Source organism: Bubalus kerabau, chromosome 1 (assembly GCF_029407905.1).
Source record: "Bubalus kerabau isolate K-KA32 ecotype Philippines breed swamp buffalo chromosome 1, PCC_UOA_SB_1v2, whole genome shotgun sequence".
Lineage (NCBI taxonomy): Eukaryota > Metazoa > Chordata > Mammalia > Artiodactyla > Bovidae > Bubalus > Bubalus kerabau.
In genome coordinates this window covers 147286386-147306447 of record NC_073624.1, presented here as the reverse complement: position 1 = coordinate 147306447, position 20062 = coordinate 147286386, and the positions used below count along the sequence as shown (strand labels likewise).

General features: G+C 37.8%; 1 protein-coding gene and 1 non-coding gene across 8 annotated transcripts in view; one reads left to right on the top strand and one right to left on the bottom strand.

The window, feature by feature from the left end:
• The window catches only part of CTNNA3 (catenin alpha 3), a 1911430-nt gene that overhangs the window by 27159 nt on the left and 1864209 nt on the right, over nucleotides 1-20062 (top strand). For 5 of the 7 annotated variants that reach the window (XM_055590586.1, XM_055590605.1, XM_055590717.1 and 2 more), the window contains exon 1: nucleotides 2137-2234. The exons of the other annotated variants lie outside the window; for them this stretch is intronic. The gene's annotated coding sequence lies outside the window, so the exon portion shown is untranslated. Of the gene's footprint in view, nucleotides 1-2136; nucleotides 2235-20062 lie in introns of those variants that run through there. 7 annotated transcript variants of the gene reach the window in all.
• Nucleotides 18154-18296, bottom strand: LOC129642591 (small nucleolar RNA SNORA67). The gene has a single exon (XR_008709843.1). It is a non-coding gene; the product is annotated as a small nucleolar RNA SNORA67 (small nucleolar RNA).

The following is a 20062-nucleotide window of genomic DNA, read 5'->3' as shown; positions in this document are numbered from 1 at the left end:
TGATGTTTGTGATAATAGTTTTAGAGAAGCATGGAAAATTTGTATCTTTGGTTAAGATAAATTTGTTGTAGTTAATGATTTTAGCTGGGTCTGCATTCATGCTCAGTCGTGTCTGACTCTTTGAGACCCCATGGACTGTATCCCACCAGGCTCCTCTGTCCATAGGATTATCCTGGCAAGATAGGGAGTGGGTTGCCATTTCCTTTTCTAGGGGATCTTCTTTTGAACCACGTCTCCTGTGGCTCCTGCATTGGCAGGAGGATTCTTTACCACTGAGCCACTTGGGAAGCCGGATTTTAATTAATTATATAGTAAAATCTTTATTTTTAGAATAAATCAGGCAAATCAGTGTCCATACCTTTCCAAACTGAAATGGGTATTAAATTGTGAAATAATTTGTAGCTTGTATGAGGACTTTGTTACAGTCATAACATTGCATGCTCATGAGAAATAATGCAGTGATAACAAGAAATGTATCTTCCAAAATTACTTTATAGCTCCTATTATAAAATGGACAGTTAGCAAATATTAAACAGGGCAATTAGAAAATACTAAATGGTTTACAAATATCATATGTAATTTTGAAGAAAAATTATTTTGCTTTATAGTGCAGTTTATTTTTATATTTTGGAATTTGTTTTTGGATTTTCTAATGGAGCTTGGAAACTACGTAGAGTTTTTGTTTGCTTTTTTGTCCCAGAAAATCTAGAGTTGTAGAAAGTTATCCTGATGATTGAACCCAATTCTGATGTATCTGATTGAATTGATAGAGGAGGAAATAATGTAACAAAATACTTTGTCACAGATGAGAAGTAATAAACACTAATATGGGCAAAAACAATGAAATATTGCTAGACACAATATTATTAATAGGCAAAGTTGAGATGGTGTGCTTCAGTTCCTAGTTCAAGTATTAAATGTCATTGGACTCAATACTGTGGCCTTTCAGGATCAGATGATACCCTCTGCTGGCTAAATGTGGGATTGCGTTTAAAAATGAAGGGCTTTATTTTTTTGTTTTAAAAATAGGGATGATTGTTGTGTAAAAGGATTGAGCAGTGCAGAATATTGTAAGATAATATAGGAAAAATTGTAACTGTGAATAATGAAGTCAGTGTATCACTTAAATAAATATTTTTCCAAGTGAAACTAATATGGAAATACCCATAATTGAAATTTCCTAACCTGATGATTTATTTTTTAACCATGGAAGTAGGTCACAGGAAAGAAACAGCAGAGGCAAAATACATAGATCTCCTTATCTCCATCTTCAATAACAATTTTGAATAAGCCAAGCTATTTAAATTACTTTTATTACTTACTGTTGTAACAGTGACTGGCAAATATCTCGAGGTGAGATAAGAACTGCTTTTCTCAGGACTTCCCTGGTGGTCCAGTAGCTAGGATTCCATGCTTCTGCTGCAGGGGGCATGGGTTCCAATTCTGGTCCGGGAACTAAGATTCCTCACAGTGTGGCAAAAAAAAACCCAAAAAACAAAAAAACCCTACCCTGAGAACTTTTCTCTGGGTACCCTGACCTAATTTCTGTTAAAAATAATTGAAATACTCTTAAGTAATTTGAAAGTTCGGTAAGTACATGGAAGTATCATATAGCATGTTTGTTTTAAATTTTTTTCTATATTTTGTTTCTTTAACTTTTAGTTTTATATTGGAGTACAGTTGATTAACAGCATTGTGATAGTTTCAGGTATACAGCAAAGTGATTCAGTTACACATGTACATATATCTATTCTTTTTCAAATTCTTTTCCCATTTAGGTTGTTACATAATACTGAACAAAATTCACTGGCTCTTATGTAGGTCCTTTTGCTTGTCCATTTAAAATATATTTTAAATTCTAAAAGTCACTTTGGAATTTACAGTGTTTGGGGCACATGATGACATGAAAAGTTATATTTAAAAGCTTTTATTACACAATATGTTGTTATTTCATTGCAAACTTGAAAAATATAATTTCAATCTGATTCTACTGTTTAATATTGCCTTTCACTGGTATGTTGCTTTAAGAGCACCCATCCCCCTTTCCTGTTTGAGCCACTGTGTCCTGTCAGTCATCCTGAAATACACTAGGGTACTTGTCAGGCTGTTTGCTTACAAATGCATCATAAGCCAAATTGTGAGCCATGATAGTGGCACTGAATTTCTAAACACAAGAAATTGCTTAGACAGTTGGTTTAGTATCTGTGTATGGGCAATACTCTGTCCTGCAGTAGGTGAGTGAAGTGTCAAACTTTTTAAAATCAAACTTTGCTCTAAGGCAAATCCTAGTTATAAGTTATATGTTACTTGGTTAGATAACTTTGGGGGAAATTAAAAGATATTGTTTCTATAAAATGGGATGAGTAGAAACTGCTGTATTGTGTACTTATTACTTTTATAACTAATTTCCTTTTAATAGCACTAAACTCTAAACTACTTTATGAAAACTCCAGCTTTATAAATATCTACTTTTCCAAGTCAATTAGCAGTCATTTCTGTTATAAATAGAAATGTGATTCTCTTACATACTTTTTCTTTCACATCAATTGAGGCAGACTCAGTTGAGCAGAGGCTCAGTTCTGTTATCTGAAGTATTTATTAATGGCTTTAAAAATAGCGCTAAAACAAATTTTCATGTGCCAGTGCCCAAGCTATAGTAGTCTTATATCAAAGCATTAAAAAATTCCTATTAGCTGAGCTATTACTGTTTGAGTAACTGTATACAAGACACTGGAAGCTTTACATTCTTTAGACATAAAAGTTATGCAGTAAGCAGGCTCTTTGTGCAGACAATTTAATTTCTATATGAAGCTCTAAACCTAAGTTGTACATGCATACTTTTCCAGTATTTTCTGTATGTTGCCTTAATATTTTAAAAAGAGAATTAATAAAAGTGAAAATATAGGAACTTGTGGATTTTGATACTGTGTGTTTAATATGGTAGAGGATAGTTAAGAGGCTGCAAGGACTTGAAGTTTTAAGGCTTTATCTAGGGTAAACAAGAAGATATATATATATCTATAGATATATATATATAGAGAGAATGATTATTTATTCCTTACCTGGTTCTGGAAAGGATTCAAGGTGACTTATAAGGATATGTGAAATTCAAGAAAGGAGAAATTAAAAGTGGGGTGAAAGTAGAAAGAAAAATAAGCATGAGATATAAAACAGAGCCAGGAATAAGGCTGAGCTGCTGCAGTTCTTGATTATGGTTTTATGACACGGGTGTATGGTAGATTGATGGGAGAAAAAATATAGGCTTATATATAGAAGTCTTACAGGGGACTTTCATGCAAACTAGCTGTCTTCTTTACCAAAGGTGACAGTGCAGAGTGGGGAAAATATGCTGGATGGTGAATATTAAATATACTTTAAATATCACTTGTGTTTTGGTGGAAAAAAAACTAGAGAACTGCTGCCCTTTTAGCCCACACACTGATTTATGTAGGCATAAGTGTGGCTCTAAGTTTTCTAGGAGCAGAAAGGAATTTGGTCTGTTACTTTATTCAGAAGAAAGATTAAAGAGGCTTAGTTGTTTGGAAACAATAAGAAGTTGTTTAAATAAGGTCATATATCTACATATTAGAACAGATACGATCAAGCTAATGTTAAAATAAAATATATTTGGCAATTTTGTATGAATCTAGTCCTGGTATTTAAAATTTTTTCTGAATAGGTTTTTATAAGTGAGATTAATTACTTTCTTTCTTTCACTCAATTTGGTTATACATTTAACTTGAATTTCAGCTTCTGTTAGGTCAAAATTAACTAGATCCATTTTACTTGGGAAAAAGTTGTTGGGTAGGAGGAAGGAATTCAGAGGTAGGACTTTTTAATGTACTTTGATCTTCAAATACTCAAAAACCAACTACTGTGTTGAAGACTCTGGGCTCTGAGCTGCACACCATGCTAAACCCAGCCTGTAAAAGTGAATAAGCTTAGAAGTTCGCTGCTTTCACCCAATAGTATTGAAAAAGGACAGAAGTGTAGCAGTTAACATTTTGCTAAGTATCTTTCAGTGATATCTTCAGATATTCAATTAACATGGTGAGTCAGGGACAATGATTTGGCTTCCTTTTTTATTCCATTGTTAAAAATAAAATAAATAAGAAGTGGTTATCTTTTACGAAAAGCACTACAGAAACAAAATACTCAAAGCTTTTTTTTGGTTTGTTTTTGTACTTTTGTAAACACATATGCAGGTTGACTTAGAGTTCTGTAACACATCAGCTGCATGACATGACATTGTGGATAACCTGGACACATAGGTTTGAAACCTGGGAAGCAAATATTCTTAAGATACCAAGTAGGGTTTTGTTGTCGTTTAGTTGCTAAGTCGTGTTTGATTCTCTGCAACCCCACGGACTGTAGCCCGCCAGTCTCCTCTCTCCATGGAGATTCTCCAGGCAGGAATACTAGAGTGGGTTGCCATTTCTTTTTCCAGGGGATCTTCCCGATCCAGGGGTTGAACCTGTGTCTCCTGCAGTTCCTGCTTGGCAGATGAATTCTTTACCACTAGCTCCACCCGGGAAGCCCAAAGCAGATTTGTGCTAAGTTGCTTCAGTCCTGTCCAACTGTTTGTGACCCCATGGACTGTAGCCTGCCAGGCTCCTCTGTCCATGGGATTTTCCAGACATGAATACTGGAGTGGGTTGCAGATTTTGGCATCAAATAAACTGAGTGATTACCAGAGTGGTCAAGGATGCTTAAGGAAAACAAATTAGCTTTTGAAAACATTAATTCAGAGATCCTAGTGAGAAATCTGCTAACTGCTTATAGAGTCAATGGATATCAACAGAAATCTGTAATTATAGAGTAACTGAAGTAATCTGGAAATATTTTCAGTGTCAGTGAGGTAAGAGATGAACAGAAAATATTTTTTAAAAGTTAGATTTATTAAGGAAAAATTTACATACATTAAATTCACTCTTTTTAAGTTTATAGTTCGATGAATTCTGACAATTATACACAGTCATATAATCACCACCATAATCAAATAGAACACTTATATTTGAATCAATCCAAAAAGTCACCTGTTTTATGCATAAGTGTTCAGTGATTTCAGCACCATTTGTTACTGTGACATCTTTGTTGAAAGTCAAGTATCCATTTAATATTATGTTTACTACATGAGCCTGGGTTGTTTCACTTTTGGTAATGTTAAGCTTGATCAGTGCATTCACACACTATAAGCCTGATTCTCATAGTTCCCTGTTAATCAGTCACCTAAAGATTTTAGCCTTCATACTGGTAATTCCTGTATAGTCTATTATTTTTTAAGGGTTTGTAAATGGCGACTTTATCATTCTATAATTCTTTTTTAAATGCTTACATTTTTGTTTTTTAAATTTTTTTGTTTTTATTTTTAATTCTTTTATTTTTAAAATTTTGGCTGTGTCAAGTCTTTGTTGTGGCACATGGGCTTTTTTCTCTAGTTGCTGAGGATTGACTTCTCTTGCTGCAAAGCACGGACTTTAGAGTGTGCGTGTTCAGTAGTTGTGGTGTGTGGGCTTAGTTGCTCAGTGGTATGTTGGATCTTAGTTCCATGACCAGGGATCAAACCCATGTCCCCTGCATTGGAAGGCGGACTCCTAACCACTGGATTGCGAGGGAAGTCCCTATTTATTAGTTTTATCACTTGGGATCATTTATAAAGAAGAACGCTTCCCTTACTATTTCATTAGTCAGAAGTATAGTTCATATCAGGAAATCAGGAAAATGCTTGATTATTTCCCATTATTTACCCATTTTCAGAAAAATAAGATGGTGTTCTACCAACTTTGAAAGGTGACCGATGAGTTTTTGTTTTTAAATTTTTATATGTTGGATATGTTTCAGTGTATTGTAATTTTTATTCTTTTGATGCTCAAATTTTCTGATTTTGGCCACTGAGAACCCCTTTGAATTGTTTACTTAGCCTTTTGATTGCTTTCCTGCTTGGTCAGTGATAAAAAATCCACCTCCCAAAAAGAGGACGTGGTTTGATCCCTGGGTCAGAAAGATCCCTGGGAGAAGGAAATGACAACCCAGTCCAGTATTCTTGCCTGGAAAATCCCATGGACAGAGGAGCCTGATGGGCTATGGTCCATGGAGTTGTAAAATAGTCAGACACAATTTAGTGATGAAACAACAAGAAGCTTTGGACAAAACCCAAGTGAACCTTGATTCCTAGCTCAAGTTGTTCTAGGCTCATTTTGTACATTTCCTGCACCAGATCTTTGATCAGCCTTTTCACCAAGGAACCTAAGTCCTTTTAGTGGAAAATAGTATTTAGGGAACACAAACTATGCACCAGATTGCCATCGCTGCCCATTGTTTTTTTTTGGATGGTTGTGAATACATACAAAAAGAAGTAGATATTTTTTAGAAAAGGGAACATATATAATGAGATCATACTGATGGCTCCCATTTAAAACAAAGTTAATTTAAATTTTTTGGTTTTACATTTGCATATTTTTTCTTTATATTGAAGTATAGTTGATTTATAATATTATATTAATTTCAGGTGTACAACATAGTGACTCAAAATTTTTTATGGATTATATTCCATTTGTAGTTATTATGAAATATTGGCTATATTTCCTGTGCTGTAAAATGTATCCTTGTAGCCTATTTATAGGGCAGGAGCCCTCCCCTATTAGCACTGGTAACCACTAGTTTGTTCTCTATATCTGTGACTCTGTTTCTTTTTCATTTTAGTCACTAGTTTGTTTTATTTTTTAGATTCCACATATAAATGATAATATACAGTATTTATCTTTCTCTGTATGACTTATTTCACCATGCAGAGTACTCTCTCAGTCCATCTATGTTATTACAATTAGCAAAATTTCATTTTTTATGGCCAAATAGTATTCTTTTGGGAGAAGGCAATGGCACCCCACTCCAGTACTCTTGCCTGGAAAATCCCATGGACAGAGGAGCCTGGTAGGCTGCAGTCCATGAGGTCGCTAAGAGTCGGACTCGACTGAGCGACTTCACTTTCACTTTTCACTTTCATGCATTGGAGAAAGAAATGGCAACCCACTCCAGTGTTCTTGCCTGGAGAATCCCAGGGACAGAGGAACCTGGTAGGAGGCCGTCTATGTGGTCGCACAGAGTTGGACACGACTGAAGCAACTTAGCAGCAGCAGCAGTATTCTTTTGAATATCTATAGCACATCTTTATCCGTTCATCTGTTAATGGACACCTAGGTTGCTTCTGTATCTTGGCAATTGTAAATAATTCTTTGATGAACTTTGAAGTACGTTCAGTGCAGTTGCTCAGTTGTATCTGACTCTTTGAGAACCCATGGACTGCTGCACACCAGGCTTCCCTGTCCATCACCAATTGTCGGAGCTTGCTCAAACTCATGTCCATCTAGTCAGTGAAGTCATCCAACCATCTCATCCTCTGTTGTCCCCTTCTCCTCCTGCCCTCAATCTTTCCCAGAATCATGGTCTTTTCCAATGAGTCAGTTCTTCACATCAGGGGGCCAAAAGTTTGGAGCTTCAGCTTCAGCATCAGTACTTCTGATGAATATTCAGGACTGATTTCTTTTAGGATTGATCTCTTTGCAGTCCAAGGGACTCTCAAGAGTCTTCTCTAGCACCACAGTTCAAAAGCATCAATTCTTCGGTGCTCAGCTTTCTTTATGGTCCAACTCTCACATCTATACATGACTACTGGAAAAATCATAGCTTTGACTAGACAGACCTTAGTTGGTAAAGTAATGTGTCTGCTTTTTAATATACTGTCTAGGTTGGTCATAGCTTTTCTTCCAAGGAGCAAGCGTCTTTTAATTTCATGGCTGCAGTCATTATCTGCAGTGATTTTGGAGCCCAAGAAAATAAAGTCTCTTACTGTTCCCATTGTTTCCTTTCTATTTGCCATGAAGTGATTGGACTGGTTGCCATGATCTTCTTTTTTTGAATGTTGAGCTTTAAGCCAGCTTTTTCACTCTCCCCTTTCACTTTCATCAAGAGTCTCTTCAGTTCCTCTTCGCTTTCTGCTGTAAGGATGGTGTCATCTGCATATCTGAGGTTATTGATATTTTTCCCAGCAAACTTGATTTCAGCTTGCTTGTGCTTCATGCAGCCTGGCATTTTGCATGATGTATTCTGCATATAAGTTAAATAAACAAGGTGACAATATACAGCCTCAATGTAAATCTTTCCCGATTTAGAACCAGTCCGTTGTTCCATGTCCTGTTCTAACTTTAGCTTCTTGACCTGCTTATAGATTTGTCAGGAGGCAGGTAAAGTGGTCTGATATTCCCATCTCTTGAAGAATTTTCCACAGTTTGTTGTGATCCATACAGTCAAAGGCTTTGGCATAGTCAATAAAGCAGAAGTAAATGTTTTTCTGGAACTCTCTTGCTTTTTCTATGATCCAGCAGATGCTGGCAATTTGATCTCTGGTTCCTCTGCCTTTTCTAAATGCAACTTGAACATCTGGAAGTTCTTGGTTCACATACTGTTCAAGCTTAGCTTGGAAAAATTTTGAGCATTATTTTGCTAGTTTGGGAGATGAGTGCAATTGTTTGGAATGAAAACTGACCTTTTCCAGTCCTTTGTCCACTGCTGGGTTTTCCAGATTTGCTGGCATATTGAGTGCAGACTTTGACATAATAATCTTTTAGGTTTTGAAATAGCTCAGCTGGAATTCCATCACCTCCACTAGTTTGTTCATAGTGATGCTTCCTAAGGCCCACTTGACTTCGCACTCCAGGATGTCTGGCTCTAGGTGAGTGATCACACCATTGTGGTTATTTGGGTCATTAAGTTCTTTTTGTATATAAAGCTTTTCAAATTAATGTTTTCATTTTCTTCAGATATATACCCACATGTGGAAATGCTGAATCATATGGTAGTTTTATTTTTAGTTTTTGAGAAAACTCCATACTGTTTCCCAAGTGATTTTACCAGTTTATATTCCCACCAACAGTATACAGAGGTTCCATTTCTCTACATCCTTGCCAACATTTGTTATTTACATTCTTTTTGATGATAGCCATTCTGACAGGTGTTGGGTGGTGTCTCACTGTCATTTTAATTTGCATTTCTCTGATGATTAGAGATATGAACATTTTTCATGAGCCTGTTGGCCATCTGTATCTCTTTTTTTTTAAATTCTGGAATCTTATTTCCTAATAGTGTGAATATAATTATTCATTTGCTTTATCCTCATGTATGTGTATACATATGTTGGCCACTTGATGTGAACAGCTGACTCACTGGAAAGGATAAGAGGGTGACAGAGGATGAGATGGTTGGATGACATCACTGGTGCAATGGACACAAATTGGGCAAACTCCAGGAGATGGTGAGGGACAGGGAAGCCTGGTGTGCTGCAGTCCGTGGGGTCGTGAAGAGTCGGTCATAACTTGGTGACTGAGCAACAACATGTGTGAAGTGAAAGTGAAGTCGCTCAGTCGTGTCTGACCCTCAGCGACCCCATGGACTGCAGCCTTCCAGGCTCCTCCGTCCCTGGGATTTTCCAGGCAAGAGTACTGGAGTGGGGTGCCATTGCCTTCTCTGACAACATGTGTATACACATATAATAAGAATATATATATATTATACACGTGCATGCGTCCTAAGTTTCTTTAGTCGTGTCTGACTCTTTGCAACTCTATGGACTGTAGCTCTCCAGGCTCCTCTGTCCATGGCATTCTCCAGGCAAGAAAACTGGAGTGGGCTGCCATTCCCTTCTCCAGGGGATCTTCCCAACCAAGGGATCGAAGCTATGCCTCTTACATCTCCTGCATTGGAAAGTTCTTTACACTAGCACCACCTGGGAAACCCATTATACCACACACACATATATATATATATATAATAAGCATATTAAATGTAGTTAAAAATTACTTTGACCTTTTTTTTGTCCTAGAGGCTATCTCTCTAGTATTAGAGTAAAAATACTGTCCTTATTTTATTTTATTTTTTTAGTTTGGGATGTTGGATTTATTTGTGGATATCCAATCAGATGACAGATAATGATCTAGAATTCAGCAAGAGTTCTGACAAAACATAGTCCACTGGAGAAGAGAATGGCAAACCACTTCAGCGTTCTTGCCTTGAGAACCCCATGAACAGTATAAAAACAAAATGATATGACACTGAAAGATGAACTCCCCAGATTGGTAGGTGCATAATATGCTACTGGAGAAGAGAGGAGAAATAGCTACAGGAAGAATGAAGAGGCTGAGACAAAGTAGAAACAATGTCCAGGTGTGGATGTGTCTGGTGCTGAAAGTAAAGTCCAATGCTGTAAAGAACAATATTGCATAGGAACCTGGAATGTTAGATCCATTAATCAAGGTAAATTGGAAATGGTCAAACAGGAGATGGAAAGAGTAAACATCGACATTTTAGGAATCAGTGAACTAAAATGGACTGGAATGGGTTAATTTAATTCAGATGACCATTGTATCTACTACTGTGGGCAAGAATCCCTTAGAAGAAATGGAATAATGCTGATAAGTCAAAAAAAGAGTCAGAAATGCAGTACTTGGGTGCAGTCTCAAAAACAACAGGATGATCTCTGTTTCCAAGGCAAACCATTGACTATCATAGTAATCCAAGCTTATGCCCCAACCACTAATGCCAAAGTGGCTGAAGTTGAATGGTTCTATGAAGACCAAATGATCTAGAATTAACACCAAAAAAGATGTCCTTTTCATCATAGGGGACTGGTATGCAAAAGTAGCAAGTCAAGAGATACCTGGAATAATTTGGCCTTGGAGTAGAAAATGAAGCAGGGCAACGGCTACCAGAGTTTTGCCAAGATAATGACTGATCATAGCAATCACCTCTTCCAACAACACAAGAGACGACTCTAAACATGGACATCACCAGATGGTCAATACAGAAGTCAGATTGATTATATTCTTTGCAGCCGAAGACGGAGAAGCTCTTTAAAAGCCATCAAAAACAAGACCAGGAGCTGACTGTGGCTCAGATCAGGAACTCCTTATTGCCAAATTCAGACTTAAATTGAAGAAAGTAGGGAAAACCACTAGACCATTCAGGTATGACCTAAATCAAATCCCTTACAATTATACAGTGGAAGTGGCAAATGGATTCAAGGGATTAGATCTGATAGATAGAGTGCCTGAAGAACTATGGATAGAGGTTCGTGACATTGTACAGGAGGTGGTGATCAAAACCATTCCCAAGAAAAAGAAATGCAAAAGGACAGAATGGTTGTCTGAGGAGGCCTTACAAATAGCTGAGAAAAGAAGAGAAGTGAAAGACAAGGAGAAAAGGAAAGATATACCCATTTGAATGGAGAGTTCCAAGGAATAGCAAGGAGAGATAGGAAAGCCTTCCTAAGTGATCAGTGTAAAGAAATAGAGGAAAACAATAGAATGGGAAAGACTAGAGATCTCTTCAAGAAAATTAGAGATACCAAGGGAACACTTCATGCCAAGATAGGCACAATAAAGGACAGAAACAGAAGATATTAAGAAGAGGTGGCAAGTATACACAAAAGAACAATACAAAAGAGATCTTAATGACCCAGATAACCACGATGGTGTTATCAGTCACCTAGAGCCAGACATCCTGGAGTGTGAAGTCAAGTGGGCCTTAGGAAGCATCACTATGAACAAAGCTAATGGATGTGATGGAATTCCAGCTGAGCTATTTCAAATCCTAAAAGATGATGCTGTCAAAGTCTACACTCAATATGCCAGCAAATTTGGAAAACTCAGCAGTGGACACAGGACTGGAAAAGGTCAGTTTTTATTCCATCCCAAAGAAAGGCAATGCCAAAGAATGTTCAAACTACCACACAACTGCACTCATCTCACACGCTAATAAAGTAATGCTCAAGTTTTTCCAAGCTAGGAGATTCAACAGTACATGAACTTCACAGTATGTGAACAGTACAAGAACTTCCAGATGTTCAAGCTGGATTTAGAAAAGGCAGAGTAGCCAGAGATCAAATTGCCAGAATCTTTTGGATCCTAGAAAAAGCAAGAGAGTTTCAGAAAAACATCTACTTCTGTTTTATTGACTATGCCAAAGCCTTTGACTGTGTGGATCCAAACAAACTGCATAAAATTCTTCAAGAGATGGGAATATCAGACCACCTTACCTGCCTCCTGAGAAATCTGTATGCAGGTCAAGAAGCAACGGGTACAACTGGACATGGAACAGTGGACTGGTTTCAGATTGGGAACGGCAAAGCTGAATATTGTCACCCTTATATGCAGAGTTCATCATGTGAAATGGGCTGGATGAAGCACAAGCTGGACTCAAGATTGCTGGGAGAAATATCAGTAACCTCAGATATGCTGTTGACACCACCCTTATGGCAGAAAGTGAAGAGAACTAAAGAGCCTCTTGATGAAAGTGAAAGAGGAGAGTGAAAAAGCTGGCTTAAAATTCAACATTCAAAACAGAAGATCATGGCATCCTGTCCCATCACTTCATGGCAAATAGATGGGGAAAGAATGAGAGACTTTATTTTCTTGGGCTCCAGAATCACTGTAGAAGTAGATGGTGACTGCAGCCATGGAATTAAAAGATACTTGCTCCATGGAAGAACAAGCTGTGAGCAACCTGCTGCTGCTGCTGCTAAGTCACCTCAGTCGTGTCCGACTCTGTGTGACCCCATAGACGGCAGCCCACCAGGCTTCCCCGTCCCTGGGATTCTCCAGGCAAGAACATTGGAGTGGGTTGCCATTTCCTTCTCCAATGCATGAAAGTGAAAAGTGAAAGTGAAGTCGCTCAGTCGTGTCCGACTCTTAGTGGCCCCATGGACTGCAGCCTACCAGTCTCCTCCGTCTATGCGATTTTCCAGGCAAGAGTACTGGAGTGGGGTGCCATTGCCTTCTCCTAGACAGCATATTAAAAAGCAGAGACATTACTTTGCCAACAAAGGTCTGTCTAATTTTTTTACAATTTTCTTATGTAAAGGTACTGTGCTATAAACACTGTTTTGAACCTTGCTTTCTTTTTTCACTATGAAAAGTTACTCCATATTAGCATATGGAGAGAACTTCCTCACTCCTTTTTACAGCTAGGTTGTATTTGTTTGTGTGGATATACCATACATAGTGTCCTCTTCCTTCCTTCCTTTGTTTCCTCTCCTTTTAAAAATATTACTGCAAAGAATTGCCTTGGGCATATGTTAGATTTAAAAATTTTTAATAGTTACTCTCACAGATTTTCTGAAAGATATAATATATATTTTAAAAAATTGAAGTATAGTTGATTTACAAATGTTATGTTATAGTTTTCATTTTGGGGATAGATTTCCAGAAGTGAGATCACTGGCTCAAAGCCTATATATATATATTGCAAATTCACCCTCTGTAGGAACAACATTTTGCATAAACACACTCAGTTTATGAGGGTGTCTGATACACTACAGCTTTACTAACAGAGGTTGTTATCTAAATTTTGGATATTTGCCAATCTGCGAGGTGAGAAATTGTATCTCAGGGTAGATTTAATGTGTATTTCTTTGATAATGAACAAAGTTGGGCAGCTTTTTATATACTTAAGGAATATTTGCCTATTTTTCCTTGAATGAGAAATTGTTTTAAATTACAGTCAACTTTAAACAATATCTATTGATTCCTTGCTATGAAAGATGAGGAAAGATGAGTATTTGAGTTTTTCCATCTATTTTGATAAGTGATTTTACTGGTCTGTTCTGCATCTTTCCTAATGCACTCTCTGTCCATGTATATTGGATGCTTCTAATGTTACTCTTTGACTTTTCATTTTCATTCCAATCCCAAAGAAAGGCAATGCCAAACAATGTTCAAACTACCACACAATTGCACTCATCTCACATGCTGGCAAAGTAATGCTCAAAATTCTCCAAGCCAGGCTTCAATAGTACCTGAACTGTAAACTTCCAGATGTTCAAACTGGATTTAGAAAAGGCAGAGGAACAAGAGACTGAATTGCAAGCTTCTGTTGGATCATAGAAAAAGGAAGAGAGTTCCAGAAAAACATCTACTTTTGCTTTATTGACTATGCCAAAGCCTTTGTGTGGATCACAACAACTGCATAAAATTCTTCAAGAGATGGGAATATCCAACAACCTTACCTGCCTCCTGAGAAACCTATATGCAGGTCAAGAAGCAAAAGTTAGTACAGGACATGGAACAATGGACTAGCTCCAAATTGGGAAAGAAGTAGGTCAAGGTTGTATATTGTCACCCTACTTATTTAACTTATATGCAGAGTACATCATGCGAAATGCCGGGCTGGATGAAGCACAAGCTGGAAGCAAGATTGCTGGGAGAAATATCAATAACCTCAGATATGCAGATGACACCATCCTTGTAGCAGAAAGCGAAGAGGAAGTGAGATTCTTGATGAAATGAAAGAGGAGAGAGAAAACACTGGCTTAAAACTCAACATTCAGAAAACTAAGATCATGGCATCTGGTCCCATTACTTCATGGCAAATAGATGGGGAACAATGGAAACAGTGAGAGACTTTATTTTCTTGGGCTCCAAAATCACTGCAGATGATGCCTGCAGCCATGAAATTAAAAGATGTTTGCTCCTTGGAAGAAAAGCTATGACCAACCTAGACAGCATATTGAAAAGCAGAGACATTTCTTTGCTGACAAAGGTCTGTCTAGTCAAAGGTGTGGTTTTTCCGGTAGTCATGTATGGATGTGAGAGTTGGACCATAAAGAAAGCTGAGCACTGAAGAACTGATGCTTTTGAACTGTGGTGTTGGAGAAGACTCTTGAGAGTCCCTTGGACTGCAAGGAGATCCAACAAGTCAATCCTAAAGAAAATCAGTGCTGAATATTTGTTGGAAAGACTGATGTTGAAGCTGAAGCTCCAATACTCTGGTCACCTAATGTGAAGAACTGACTCATTGGAAAAGACCCTGATGCTGGGAAAGATTGAAGGGAGGAGGAGTAGGGGACGACAGAGGATGAGACGGTTGGATGGCATCACCGGCTCGATGGATATGATTTTGAGCAATCTACGGGAGTCGATTATGGATAGGGAAGCCTGGTGTGCTGCGGTCCACGGGGTGGTAAAGAGTTGCACGTGACTGAGCAACTGAACTAAAGTAAAAATGTTACTTTTATCCTTGTAGTGTTTCACTTTTTGTTTTATTTTTTATGTTTATTTATGTATTTGGATACCTTGGATTTTAGTTGCAGCATGTGTGATCTTTGTCTTGTCATTTGGGATTCTTTGTTGTACTGCATAGATTCTTACATTGAGGTGTGAGGACTCAGTAGTTGTGGTGCCTGGGTTTAGTTGTCCTGTGGCATGTAGGATCTTCATTCCCTGACCAGAGACTGAACCCATGCCCCCCTGCGTTGCAAGCCGGATTCTTAACCACTGAACTACTAGGGAAGACCCTGTAGTGTTTTGTTTTTTGCTTCTATTTGTTTTTTGAGTTCTTCTAGTTTTTATTCCCTATGATCTTTTGCCTCTTTTTTGAATTTTGTAACTCTTCTTTGAGTTCTTTTTAAAAGTGAGGACATTTTGTAAACATGTGTGTATCTTTGTGTGTGTGTGTATTTGAGTCCACATATGAAGACATATGAACACATATGTGAAATATGTGAAAATAGTGAAATATGTGAAATAATGTTTCTGGTAGTCATGTACAGATGTGAGAGTTGGACCATAAAGAAGGCTGAATGCTGAAGAATTGATGCTTTTGAATTGTGGTGCTGGAGAAGACTCTTGAGAGTCCCTTGGACTGCAAGGAGATCAAACCAGTCAATCCTAAAGGAAATCAGTCCTGAATATTCATTGGAAGGACTGTTGCTGAACTGAAACTCCAATACTTTGGCCACCTGATAGGAAGAGCCAACTCACTGGAAAAGACTCTAATGCTGGAAAAGATTGAAAGCAAACAGAGAAGGGGGCAATGGAGGATGAGATGATTAGATAGGATCAATAGACAAGAATTTGCACAGACACCAGGAGACAGTGGAGGGCAGAGCAGCCTGGTATGCTGCGATCCAGGAGGTTGCAAAGAGTTGGACATAACTTAGCAACTGAAAAACAACAACAAATAACTATTTCACTGAGTTCTTCCTCTGTTTCCTTTATTAATCTGTATTTATATGCATTTTTTGGGTTCTCTCCTCTTTTGTTTCTCTCTCTTTTTTTCTTTCGTTTATTTGTAAGTTGGGATAATGACAAGTTTCCTTGAAGATAGAGGTTTAATTTTGGGTTTTCCTGTCTTCCATCAGTTTTGATGGGAGGAAGTGTCATAAACCTGTCTCTATTCTACTATATATTATAATAAATCCTAGGATGATGATGATTCTCTTAGAGATCTGTATAAGGTGCAGAATAAAGCATTGCTTACTTCCTCTATGAGCGTATATGCTCTTATGTGTGTGTGTGTTTATTAAGATGTAAAGAAGATTGTTTGAGCTGAAGTTGGGAAGATGAGCAAGCATTTATTGAGTGGATATTAGGAGGATTATTCCAGACAATGGGGACAGAATGAATAGAAATTTAGGGCCATGAAAGAGTATGGTCCATTTAGAGAACTTCAAGTTCTTTAGCATGGATGGAGTACAGGGAGGCAGTGGGTCAAAGAAAAAAAAAAGCTGGAGAGATAAGGAAGACCAAATTGCCTTGAGTCATTCAGTGGAGCCTAAACTCTATTGTGTTCAGAAGAAGAATATTTGACACTTGACGGTTTTAATCAGGGGATTAGTGTAACATTATCTTATTTTATATTAAAGAGATCACCTTGGGAATAGTTTGGAGGGTGAATTGGAGGTTGTGAAAAACTAGAAGGGAGATCAGTTAGGGTATCATTGGAAAGTCTAAGTAAGTCTAACCATGGTTTGAACTAAGTACCAATGCTAATAGAGAGGAAATGGCCAATATAAGAAGAGTTAAGGGAATAGAAGTTATGTAATTTTCCTGCTAATCTGATGTGAAGAGAGAGGCAAAGTGAAAGAACATATTTGGAGATGACCTTCCAATTACTGGGTTGGATGCAAGTTCCCATTATGTGATGATGTAATTAATCCAGATCAGAACTGAAGATGGTGGTAACAGGTTTTGAGGACAAGATCATGGAGTTCAGTTTTGAGGTGCCTGTGAGACGGCTCAGTGGGGAGTGGATTTAGGAGCTCTAAAGCTTAGGTGAGAGGTCTGGACAGTTGAATCAGAGGTTCTAAGTTGAATCGAAAATCCAGGATGATATTGTTCTGAAAGAACAATGTAATGTGAGCAATAAATAGGATGTAAGGGGTGGAACTTGGGGTAAGTCCTGTAGTTAACAGGAGTTAGCAGATAAGGAGGGCTTCCCAGGTGACAGTCCTGCCAGTGCAGGAGACGTAAGACACAGGTTTGATCCCTGGGTTAGGAAGATTACCTGGAGGAGGGCATGGCTACGCACTCCAGTATTCTTGTCTGGAGAATCCCATGGACAGAAGAACCTGGCGGGTTATGGTCTATGGGGTCACACAGAGTCAGACATGACTGAAGCGACTTAGAATGCACACACATGCATGTAGATAAGGAAGAGCTAGCAAAAGACACTGGGGAAGAATGGTCAGAAGGAACCCAGAGGAGAAAGTCTTTTATTTACTATAGAAAAAAATACTATGTGGGTTAGAAATAGTTAAATATGGCTAACAGGTATATAGTTAGAGTTCTTGGAGAAAATTTTAAAAAGTAGTAGTAAAATGGTGGATTTGGATGGTTAGATGGATGATTCTGGCACAGGCTTTTTTTTTTTTTTTTTGCCTCAAAAAGTGACATTTGTTCAAAGAGTCAAAGAAAAAAAATGAAAAATGGCAAGATGTCCATCCCTTGGTTCCCTTCCCTCCTCACTTCTGCTGCTTCTTGGCCCCCTCCAAGATTTGATCCCTGGCTGGCGCTAGGTAGCACAACAACCCCCTTCATGTGAGGTCAGCAACATTAAGGGGCATCTCCTCAGTGGAAGTGTTGTAGAAGGTCTCGATGTCTCAAAGAGTCCTCTTGTCTTCTTCTCTCACCATATTAATAGCCATACTCTTCTGGCCGAAACATCCACCATGAGCAATTCTGTGGATGTAGTTTTCTCTGTTGGTGGGGAAGTCATAGTTGATGACTAAGGAAACTTGCTGTACATCGATGCCTCTGGCCTATGTTAAAAAAGAAAGGAGCTTCAGTGTGTGAATGAGAAAGCACAAGTCTATCCAGAATTAAGCATACATGTACACGGTCAAAGGAAGGCAAAGGAAATAAACATCCCCTTCCCTCAGAAACTGGAGGTTTGCCAGATTTTATTCCAAGTTGCTACTTTCCAAAAGAGGGGCACTAGTGGTCCCCTTCGAAGAGGGAATAAACTTGGATCAGGCTTTTTTTAAAATTAATTTTTATTGGAGTATAATTGCTTTACCACTGTACATGTGTTAGTTTCTGCTATATAGCAAACTGAATCAACTATACATATACATATGTCCCACCCCTGCCTTTTAAAAAATTTCTTTCCCATTTAGGTCACCACAGAGCAGAGTTCCCTATGCTATACAGTAGGGTATCATTAGTTATCTAATATTTTATACATAGTAGTATATATATGTCAATCCCATGAGAATGGGATTCCACCCCTCTTCCCACCTTGGTTTCCAGGTGTCCATTCTCTATGTCAGTGTCTGTATTTCTGTTTTGCAAATAAGTTCATCTGTATCATTTTCTAGATTCTACATATAAGCAATATTATATGATATTTGTTTTTCTCTGACTTACTTCACTGTGTGTGACAGTTTCTAGGTCCATCCAAGTCTCTGCAAACTGCACAGTTTTGTTACTTTTTATGGCCCAGTAACATTCCATTGTATACGTACCACATCTTCATATACATTCCTCTGTTGATGAACATTTGGGTTGCTTCCATGTCCTGGCTATTGCAAATAGTGGCACAGACTTTTAAAACTTCTTTTAAGAGAGTATGGAAGAAAGGAAATCCTGGAAGTAGAGAGGAAATCTGGAATTCTCAAAACAGTTGCAAATCACTGGTTTTTGCAAATATATTAATAGATTTATGGAAAAATGAATGTAGTGTTTTCAAAGACTGTGGTTTTGCCTAGTATACACAGTGAAGTAAGCCAGAAAGAAAAGCACCAATACAGAATACTAACGCATTTATATGGAATTTAGAAAGATGGTAATGATAACCCTATATGCAAGACAGCAAAAGAGACACAGGTGTATAGAACAGTCTTTTAGACTCTGTGGGAGAGGGAGAGAGTGGGACGATCTGGGAGAATGGCATTGTTTTATCTATTTTGATAAGCAGGGTCTTATTTGTGAGTAATCAGAAAATGAAGAAATGGGACTTTTTTTGGCTTCAAATTGAGGTTGATACGAATTCTGCTTTTTTCTTTTTTTTGCTATTCTCTTTTTTGTTCTCTGCTTTTCAAAAATACCAGACCTTAGGAGAATTCACATACATTTGAGCTGTCTTATAATATTATGGAGTGGAATTGACCCATAGGCCCACTGGACCTGCAGCAACGAAAGCTGCTGTCACTTTCAAGGTGTATATGAAGGGCATGTTACTTCTGCCCTGGTTGTTTAAACTCGATGCTTATAGTGCAAGTTATTCTTGTCCTGGGTGAATCAGTGAAAGCTTCTCTGAGATTTCACATACTAGATTATCTTCTTCTTAGATTTCAACTGGACCAGTTTAGACCTTTGACTTTTTAAATAACAGGCAGGTAAACTTCAAGCTGGGCTTATATGAGATAGGATCTCCCTTCTGGTATAATTTTATACAAAATGTCCTTAAGTTGAAAGGCATTGCTGCACAGAATAACCAAGGGGCATTTTTGTCCTTTCTTCCTACCTGCAATTTTGAAAATGTGTGCCATTGTGAAAAAAGAATGAGCTTTTAGTGTGAACTGTCATTTTATAAAATAACTTAAAATGTGTGGTATCAGAAGAGGGGTAATTAGGTCATCTTACAAAATTCTTATATATATTCTTACTTTTCAGTTAAATCAGAAATTGAATTACAACTTTTTTCTTTATTTTGGAGGGCCATTAGACTAGCCAGCCATTCACAACAAGGACATAAGACCTAAATATAAATAGAATCTGATGTTTTCCTTTGTTTT